Here is a 10,202-nt window from a genome sequence, read left to right as displayed (position 1 = left end):
CTCCCTTCCATCCCCCACAGGCTACCCCCACCAGCTTCTATCCTCCCTAGGCCCGCCCCAGACAGCCCCCCCAGCCTCCTCTCCAACTGCAGGTTCTTGCCCTTTCTCCTGAGGCATCTGGCGCTGCTCTGGGCTGGGCCCTCGTTGCGCCAGCCTGGCACTGCCCATGTCACATTTAACAGTGGCCTCCGGCTTGCTGCCCATGCATTGGAACGATGGCTGGGCTGCTACACTACAGTTCTCGAGGGAAATCTGCCACCATCGCTTCCAGTAGTGGCAACCCACCTGTGCTACCAGTGGGGGCTCACTAGCAGACAGGGCAACTCACACCCCTCCAGCGCATCATCAAGGATCTACAACCTATCCTGACGGACAACCCATCACTCTCACAGATCTTGGGAGACAGGCCAGTCCTTGCTTACAGGCAGCCCCCCCAACCTGAAGCAAATACTCACCAGCAACCACACAACAGAACCACTAACCCAGGGGCCTATCCTTGCAACAAAGCCCGTTCCCAACTGTGTCCACATACCTATTCAGAGGACACCATCGTAGGGCCTAATCACATCGGCCACACCATCAGAGGCTCGTTCACCTGCACATCTACCAATGTGATATATGCCATCATGTGCCAGCAATGCCCCTCTGCCATGTACATTGGCCAAACTGGACAGTCTCTGCGTAAAAGAATAAATGGACACAAATCAGACGTCAAGAATTATAACATTCATAAACCAGTTGGAGAACACTTTTATCTCTTTGGTCACTCAATTACAGACCTAAAAGTTGCAATTCTTCAACAAAAAAACTTCAAAACCAGACTCCAACGAGAGACTGCTGAATTGGAATTAATTTGCAAACTGGATACAATTAGAATCATAGAATCATAGAATATCAGGGTTGGAAGGGACCTCAGGAGGTCATCTAGTCCAACCCCCTGCTCAAAGTAGGACCAATCCCCAACTAAATCATCCCAGCCAAGGCTTTGTCAAGCCTGACCTTAAAAATATCTAAGGAAGGAGATTCCACCACCTCCCTAGGTAACGCATTCCAGTGCTTCACCACCCTCCTGGTGAAAAAGTTTTTCCTAATATCCAACTTAAACCTCCCCCACTGCAACTTGAGACTATTACTCCTTGTTCTGTCATCAGCTACCACTGAGAACAGCCGAGCTCCATCCTCTTTGGAGCCTCCTTTCAGGTAGTTGAAAGCAGCTATCAAATCCCCCCTCATTCTTCTCTTCCGCAGACTAAACAATCCCAGTTCCCTCAGCCTCTCCTCATAAGTCATGTGTTCCAGTCCCCTAATCATTTTTGTTGCCCTCCGCTGGACGTTTTCCAATTTATCCACATCCTTCTTGTAGTGTGGGGCCCAAAACTGGACACAGTACTCCAGATGAGGCCTCACCAGTGTCGAATAGAGGGGAACGATCATGTCCCTCGATCTGCTGGCAATGCCCCTATGTATACATCCCAAAATGCCATTGGCCTTCTTGGCAACAAGGGCACACTGTTGACTCATATCCAGCTTCTCGTCCACTGTCACCCCTAGGTCCTTTTCTGCAGAACTGCTGTCTAGCCATTCGGTCCCTAGTCTGTAGCGGTGCATGGGGTTCTTCCATCCTAAGTGCAGGACTCTGCACTTGTCCTTGTTGAACCTCATCAGATTTCTTTTGGCCCAATCCTCTAATTTGTCTAGGTCCCTCTATATCCTATCCCTACCCTTCAGCGTATCTACCTCTCCTCCCAGTTTAGTGTAATCTGCAAACTTGCTGAAGGTGCAATCCACACCATCCTCCAGATCATTTGTGAAGATATTGAACAAAACCGGCCTCAGGACCGACCCTTGGGGCACTCCACTTGATACCGGCTGCCAACAAGACATGGAGCCATTGATCACTACCCATTGAGCCCGACAATCTAGCCAACTTTCTATCCACCTTATAGTCCATTCATCCAGCCCATACTTCTTTAACTTGCTGGCAAGAATACCGTGGGAGACCATGTCAAAAGCTTTGCTGAAGTCAAGGAACAACACGTCCACCGCTTTCCCCTCATCCACAGAGCCAGTTATCTCGTCATAGAAGGCAATTAGATTAGTCAGGCATGGCTTGCCCTTGGTGAATCCATGCTGACTGTTCCTGATCTCCTGATCACTTTCCTCTCCTCTAAGTGCTTCAGAATTGATTCCTTGAGGACCTGCTCCATGATTTTTCCGGGGACTGAGGTGAGGCTGACTGGCCTGTAGTTCCCAGGATCCTCCTTCTTCCCTTTTTTAAAGATGGGCACTACATTAGCCTTTTTCCAGTTGTCCGGGACTTCCCCCAATCGCCATGAGTTTTCAAAGATAATGGCCAATGGCTCTGCAATCACATCCGCCAACTCCTTTAGCACTCTCTGATGCAGCGCGTCCGGCCCCATGGACTTGTGCTCGTCCAGCTTTTCTAAATAATCCCGAACCACTTCTTTCTCCACAGAGGGCCGGTCACCTCCTCCCCATGCTGTGCTGCCCAGTGCAGTAGTCTGGGAGCTGACCTTGTTCGTGAAGACAGAGGCAAAAAAGCATTGAGTACATTAGCTTTTTCCGTATCCTCTGTCACTAGGTTGCCTCCCTCATTCAGTAAGGGGCCCACACTTTCCTTGACTTTCTTCTTGTTGCTAACATACCTGAAGAAACCCTTCTTGTTACTCTTAACATCTCTTGCTAGCTGCAACTCCAGGTGTGATTTGGCCTTCCTGATTTCACTCCTGCATGCCCGAGCAATATTTTTATACTCTTCCCTGGTCATTTGTCCAATCTTCCACTTCTTGTAAGCTTCTTTTTTGTGTTCAAGATCAGCAAGGATTTCACTGTTAAGCCAAGCTGGTCGCCTGCCATATTGACTATTCTTTCTACACATCAGGATGGTTTGTCCCTGTAACCTCAATAAGGATTCTTTAAAATACAGCCAGCTCTCCTGGACTCCTTTCCCCCTCATGTTATTCTCCCAGGGGATCCTGCCCATCAGTTCCCTGAGGGAGTCAAAGTCTGCTTTTCTGAAGTCCAGGATCCGTATTCTGCTGCTCTCCTTTCTTCCCTGTATCAGGATCCTGAACTCGACCATCTCATGGTCGCTGTCTCCCAGGTTCCCATCCACTTTAGCTTCCCCTACTAATTCTTCCCAGTTTATGAGCAGCAGGTCAAGAAGAGCGCTGCCCCTATTTGGTTCCTCCAGCACTTGCACCAGGAAATTGTCCCCTACCCTTTTAACTTAGGCTTGAATAGAGACTGGGAGTGGATGGGTCATTACACAAAGTAAAACTATTTCCCCATGTTTATTCCCCCCCCCCCGCCCCCCCAGTTCCTCAGACGTTCTTGTCAACTGCTGGAAATGGCCCACCTTGATTATTACTACAAAAGGTTCCCCCCGCCCGCTCTCCTGCTGGTAATAGCTCACCTTACCTGATCACTCTGGTTACAGTGTGCGTGGTAACACCCATTGTTTCATGTTCTCTGTGTATATAAATCTCCCCACTGTATTTTCCACTGAATGCATCCGATGAATTGAGCTGTAGCTCACGAAAGCTTATGCTCAAATAAATTTGTTAGTCTGTAAGGTGCCACAAGTACTCCTTTTCTTTTTAGAAAAGCAAGCGTGTTTGTGAGATAGACACGGAGCAGCTGAAACTTCCAGTGGCCACTAGATGGTGCCACAAGACCCTAAATCTTCAGAGCGGGAACCAGCACGGGCAGCCGGGGACTTGCCTAGCCTCGTTAACTGGGAATCTTGGCCGCTGCTGCGAGCCCTTCACGCTGCTCTGGGGTAGGAACCACCTAGCGCAGACGCACACGGGGGTGCTGAGGCAAGAGGGGGAGGTGGGAGGGTCTCACAGGCTAAGATTGTACACAGGGCTGCTCTGACATGCTCCCAGTGCTACGCCAGCTCTACAGCGATCCAAAATGTGCAGATGCAGCTGAAAGCCCCCCTTACTCCCAGATCTGCCCAGAGTCAGGACCTCAGTCTGCATTTGGCAACGTCACCACTCCCAAGGGTCTGCGCATCATGAGCCAGGCTCCAAACAGTCACGAAACTAGCTTGTTACTAATACTTGCTGGGTCCTTTTTCTGTGGTACCTGGTGCGAAAGCCTTTCAGGGGCCTATTTTCAAGCTTTGCTAAGTGAACAGGATGGTCAGGATAAGGTCCTTTATTGTAAATGGAAGCAGAGATTCTGCCACCATCACCTGACTCCCGGAGCTGGGGCTTTTAGGAAAAGACCAGCTCTCATGAGAGTCATGATAATGTTGTGTGAACTAGTTAGAGACACATGAGCCTCCTTTATGGAAGCTGTGTGGGACGGTCGGTAACCCTATGTAAGGGGACTCTTGGCCGCTTACTAAAACTCAGTGGGTTTTTTTTTTTTTTTTTGGTTGGCTAGCTCCCAGTACCAAAAGAAAGGGGAAGGGTCAATGGGAAATCAGGACCCTGAGACAGAGAGTCGCCAGGGCCAATGGGGAGAGGCCAATGCTCCAGGTCAGCCTGATGGGGTGGGCAGGCTAATGAGGGAGTCAGGAGGCCGGGGGGGTCCTGTCCTCCTCCTCCGTGTGAGTTGGAATGGCCTGGAACAGAGTGGGGCTGAGCTAAGGGAGCAGGAACCTGAGCTGAGCTGGGGAGCAGGGTCACACCGGCCAGAGAAGCAGCCCAGGGAGCAGGTCAGCGCTGGGAGCAGAGCCATAGAAGCAGCCCAGAGAGCAGACCTGTGCTGGGAGCAGAGCTGCTGCAACCAGAGCTAGAGGGGCCAGAGAAGCAGCCCAGGGAGCTGGAGGCAGAGCAGCAGCAGCAGCCGTGCAGAGACCGAGTGGTGCAGCTGGGGCTGGAGCAGTCAGGAGCTGAGTGCAGTGAGCAGCTGGGGAGAGCGAGGGTGGAACCATAGGCAGCGGGCCCAGCGCAGGGAGACACCCCCAGACAAGAGGCCTTGCAGGCCAGACTTGGAGGGGGATTGTAACCCCAACTGGGAGGCGGGGGGACCTGACACTGCAAAGAAGGGTCCGGCCACCGAAAGCCTGAGGGTGTGTGGCCACTGCCAGAGCAAGTGTCTGACCCGCAGCATCCCTGCAGCACAGCCAGGGCCTGAGAGGGAGGCCTGGGACACGTGAGGAACAGACTGAACTTCCCTTGTCCTCCAGAGACTGCTGCTTGTGCGGTCCCTGGGCCACAGAGCGGGGTGACGGGTTTTCCTTTAACCTTTCCTGTTTTTTCCTTATTTTTTTTAAATTGGTTGCTGTTTAATAAATCATATTTGCTTGGAACTGTAGGTAATGATCAGTGGGTCAGGGAAGCGTCCAGTGCGGAGAGAGCACCAGAGCGGGGACACCCAGGCCCCTGCCCTACGTGACCACAACAAGACTGTGGGCCCAGCCCCCCAGGAACCCTGGGCCCAGCCGTGTCGGGGTTACGAGGAGGGAGGAAGGGGAGTCCTCGAGGGCAGGCCGGCTTGCGGGTGAAGGGCGTGGGAGCGAGCCCATTTCACCGGGGTAGTGCATACGCCAGGAAAGTTCCCCACCATAGCGGGACCATTCCCCTGCTTACACCTACACCAGCCCATGCGTTGATGGCGGTGATGTCAGCTAACCACACGGCGAAGGAGCCAAGGCAGCTTTGTCACATGGGTAAATGAATAAACACTGGAGCAGGTTATGAACCTTCCCTGATGCCGTGCCCCTGACCAGGCACCTTCCCCTCACGCCAGCGCCAGGCAGGCCCAGCCCTCTCCCAGCAGAGGTGTTCCCAGGAACGAGAGAGGAGACGACGACTCAACAAAGCAGAGCTTTGCCCGAGTTCGAGAGCGTCTCCGCTGCTTTGGCTCAAAGTGGCCTGGCCAAGAAGCTCCTGCTGCCAGCTCCAGGAGGGCCCTGATCCAGGGCCTGAGTTCATTGGAATAGGCTCTAAGTTCTAAAGGTAATTACTGCCTTGATGGTAACTGGTGTCTGGGATTCAGAGGCTGGGAGAGGTGTGTGCTGGGAAGTTACAGGCACTGAAGGACAAGAGCCCTCCACAGACCCCTGTTGTGAGGGGTCTCAGCTCGCTGAGCTACACAGAGCAGTCACTTAACCCGAGGCCCCCACATTTCCTTCCGAGCAGGGGGCTGCCAGAGGGGATTTCCGAGGCCAGGGCACTGAGTCCAGAAACCCCCTTCCTCCCGACATGGCCATTTGCATGATGTCTCTCAGGAGACCTCCCCTGGGGCAGTTTATATTTGGTGAGCAAGAGTCACTTGTGGGAAATGACGCAGAGGGTGGGGTGGGTGTCCAGTCACATGGCTCCCAGCCACCGCCCACAACAGCCAGAAAGATTCGACTTCCTCTCCGTGGCCAGCCCTACAAAGGAGAACACCAGAGGAGCCGCAGCTGGGCGGCACCGGCACAGTCACGCAGCACACGGGAGAAGAGGGGCACGCTGCACTGGCACAGCTGCGGGGGGAGGAGAGGGGCGGGGCACGCTGCACTGGCACAGCTGCAGGGGGAGGGGAGGGGCACACTGCACTGGCGCAGCTGTGGGGGAGGGGAGGGGCGGGGCACGCTGCACTGGCACAGCTGCGGGGGGAGCGGCACGCTGCACTGGCACAGCTGCGGGGGGAGGGGCGGGGCACACTGCACTGGCACAGCTGTGGGGGAAGGGGAGGGGCGGGGCATGCTGCACTGGCACAGCTGCGGGGGAGGGGAGGGGCGGGGCACGCTGCACTGGCACAGCTGCGGGGGGGAGGGGCGGGGTACACTGCACTGGCACAGCTGTGGGGGGAGGGGAGGGGAGGGGCACGCTGCACTGGCACAGCTGCGGGGGGAGGGGAGGGGCGGGGCACGCTGCACTGGCACAGCTGCGGGGGGAGGGGCGTGGCATGGCACGCTGCACTGGCACAGCTGCGGGGGGAGGGGAGGGGCGGGGCACGCTGCACTGGCACAGCTGCAGGGGGAGGGGAGGGGCAGGGCACGCTGCACTGGCACAGCTGCGGGGGGAGGGGCGTGGCATGGCACGCTGCACTGGCACAGCTGCGGGGGGAGGGGAGGGGCGGGGCACACTGCACTGGCACAGCTGCGGGGGGAGGGGAGGGGCACGCTGGACTGGCACAGCTGCAGGGGGGAGGGGCAGGGCATGCTGCACTGGCACAGCTGCGGGGGGAGGGGAGGGGCGGGGCACGCTGCACTGGCGCAGCTGCGGGGGGAGGGGAGGGGCACGCTGCACTGGCACAGCTGCGGGGGGAGGGGAGGGGCACGCTGCACTGGCACAGCTGCGGGGGGAGGGGAGGGGCACGCTGCACTGGCACAGCTGCAGGGGGAGGGGAGGGGCACGCTGCACTGGCACAGCTGCAGGGGGAGGGGAGGGGCATGCTGCACTGGCACAGCTGCGGGGGGAGGGGCACACTGCACTGGCACAGCTGCGGGGGGAGGGGAGGGGCACGCTGCACTGGCACAGCTGCGGGGGGAGGGGCGGGGCACGCTGCACTGGCACAGCTGCAGGGGGAGGGGAGGGGAGGGGCACACTGCACTGGCACAGCTGCAGGCCAGACAGCTTCCTGTAACCTGGGTCTGTGTTGAGGTGTCCTGGGTATTCTTACGTAGGCATTGAGGCATAAACCTTTGCAAGAGCTTCTCCCTTGTCCCCAGCCAGGGTTTCCTCTCTGCAATGAATGTGCAGTGGGAAATGCACAAAGCAAGAGGAACTCCCTGGGACATTCTCCTCTACAGAAAGCAGAAGAGTCTGGAACCCACAGGGCCCTCGCCACATCCCCTGGGAATTTCTCCAAGCAGGGAGGCAGTGTGGGAGCCTCCCACGCTCACCAGGAGCTGCTGGATTCTCTGTCCTCCCCTCTTTCTGTGTTCATGGCCCTTGAAAGCAGATACTGCCCTCTTCGGGGAGGGTGGGTCCTCTGGGGAGACACTATCCCCTTGTTGGGGGGGCCCTCTGGGCAGATATTGTGTCCTCATGGGGGTCTCCATTTCATCTTCACAGCTTAATCCCAGATGGCAATTACTGAAACCCACCTCAAGAAACTGAACTGAAACCTCGAGCTTCTGCTTCCAGGCTGTTAGCAGGAAAAGCACAAACACCCCTCCTGCCTGTGGGCCCCAGGATCCCAGCCTGCTGGCAGGGGCTGGATTCCCCAGAATTGCTCAGGCATAGATACAGACTTCTGCTGGCCTGGAGAGTGGGGCAGGACCTGCAGGTGACTGACACAACTGATAGGAACCTGGAGGGAGTCACAAATCCCTGTGACTGGAGAGAAATGATCCAAAGGGCCCCGGAGACCCTAGAGAGACAGTCCAGGGAACCCAACTAATCCAACTGCCCGCCAGCTGGCTGAGGGCTCCTCTCCACCCCCTGTCCCCACCCCCTGCTTCTCTCAGCCCCCTGGCCGGACCCCAGTGCACCTCCGGCTCTGGGCAGTCTCTGCTTCCCACTATCTGTGGGGCCCCACCTGTCTCCCCGGAGCTGAGCCACCTGGGACTGGTGCAGAAGCCTGGCCAGTCTCAGCCAGGTGTGTGTGCGGGGGGAACAGTGTGGGGGGCTTGGCTGGGCCCCTCCAGGCAAGTGCGTCTTGAGGGACCCCAGCTGGGGCAAGTCCTGGCCTGGCTGATCGCACCACTCCCGAGGGGCCAGAGCGATTGCCAGCCCTGGGACCAGCCCTGGCCTTCGCTGCCGGCTCAGCCCGGCAGACAAAGTCACCTCCCAGCAGGGCCAGTGAATGCGGCCGGGAGGCAGAGCTTGGGGGAGTGGGTCTGTGGGGAGTATTTATGGGGGGTGCTGGGCTGTGAAGGGGCACAGAGGATCTGTGTGTGTTGGGGCACTAGAGAGTTGGGGTTCTGGGGGGGTGCTGGGCATTTGTGGGTGGGTCTGGGGGGCGGTGTGGGGCATAGTGGGTCCGGGGGGGCCTCTGGCCATAGGGAGTTGGGGTGTGTTGGGTGGTACGGCATGGGCCCACCCCGAGGGGAAGGGGCATGTTGGCAGCACAAGGCCGGACAGGCCACTGTGCGTCTGGCAACTGCCGGTTTGTAAATAGTGCCCTCGCATTGGGTGGAGCAGGGCCGCCCCTGCCATGCCAGGCCCCATTGCCCCTGGCTGGCCCCTCGCTCTGGGGACTGACCAAAGGCCCATCTAGCCCAGTACCCTGTCTGCCGACTGTGGCCGGTGCCAGAGGCTTCAGAGGGAAGGAACAGAACCGGGAATCACCAAGTGATCCATCCCCTGTCGCTCATTGCCAGCTTCTGGCAGACAGAGGCTAGGGACACCATACACTGGTCCCGCTCGCTTGTAAAACTGTTTGCCTCCAGAACTCCTACTGGGAGGCTGGTCCAGAACCTCAGCTTCTGATCGTCCGTAACCTTCTAAATTCCAGCTGCAATTTGTTCCTGGCTGGTTTCTAGCTGTTCAGTCTTGGACCAGCCTTGTTCTTTAGCTTCAGTAGCTCTTCACCCTCGCTGGGGTTCATCCCCAGCGTGTTTCCAGAGCGCACTCATAGGCTCGCTCAGCTTGCTTTTTGCTAGACTAACCAAGCCAGGCTCTTCTCATGAATCAGCCCTCCAGTCTCCTGGGCACCTAGTCACTCTTCTCTGGCTCTGCCCCTGCTCCAGTGTAAATTAATCTTTCTTGACCACGGGTGCCCAGCCCTGCACACAGGATTCCACCTGTGGGCTCACCAGGCCTTGGGCAATGGCATTACTACTCTTCTCCAGCGCCTGGAGCTGCTTCACCTGGGACATCCTAGGCTCGCATTTGCCTTTGTCACGGCCACATTATGTTGGTAACTCATAGTCATCCTGGCAGCTTGACCCTTCAGTCTGGTGGGCAGAAGGGGCAGCCCGGCGCTCGTCCCACTCGACCCCCGCACATTCTCTGGGTGGGCCAGACGGCCTGCCCCCTCTGTCTTCGGGGGCAGATCACCAAGAGACCCCAGTGTTCCTGTGTCTCCGATGCACTGGCCTCCGCTGCTCCCCACCAGTGACGGCGTGCCCCAGCCCCTAGCGGCCCCCGGCACTGATGGGCCCTGTGTTGTCCCCAGGGCCTTGTGGGGCGATGGCCCTGTCTGCCCCGGGGCGGGGAGCTGCCTGCAGGCTGCGCTGGAAGTTCCTAGCTGCCCAGTGCCATAGGCTGACTCGCTGCTGTGGCCAGGCTGACACAGAGCCAAGAGCTGCCTGGGGGCACGGGTGCTGTGGCGGAGGGCGGCGCACC

Source organism: Chelonia mydas, chromosome 13, assembly GCF_015237465.2.
Source record: "Chelonia mydas isolate rCheMyd1 chromosome 13, rCheMyd1.pri.v2, whole genome shotgun sequence".
Lineage (NCBI taxonomy): Eukaryota > Metazoa > Chordata > Testudines > Cheloniidae > Chelonia > Chelonia mydas.
The sequence above is the reverse complement of the archived record's forward strand: the minus strand, read 5'-3'. Positions refer to the sequence as shown.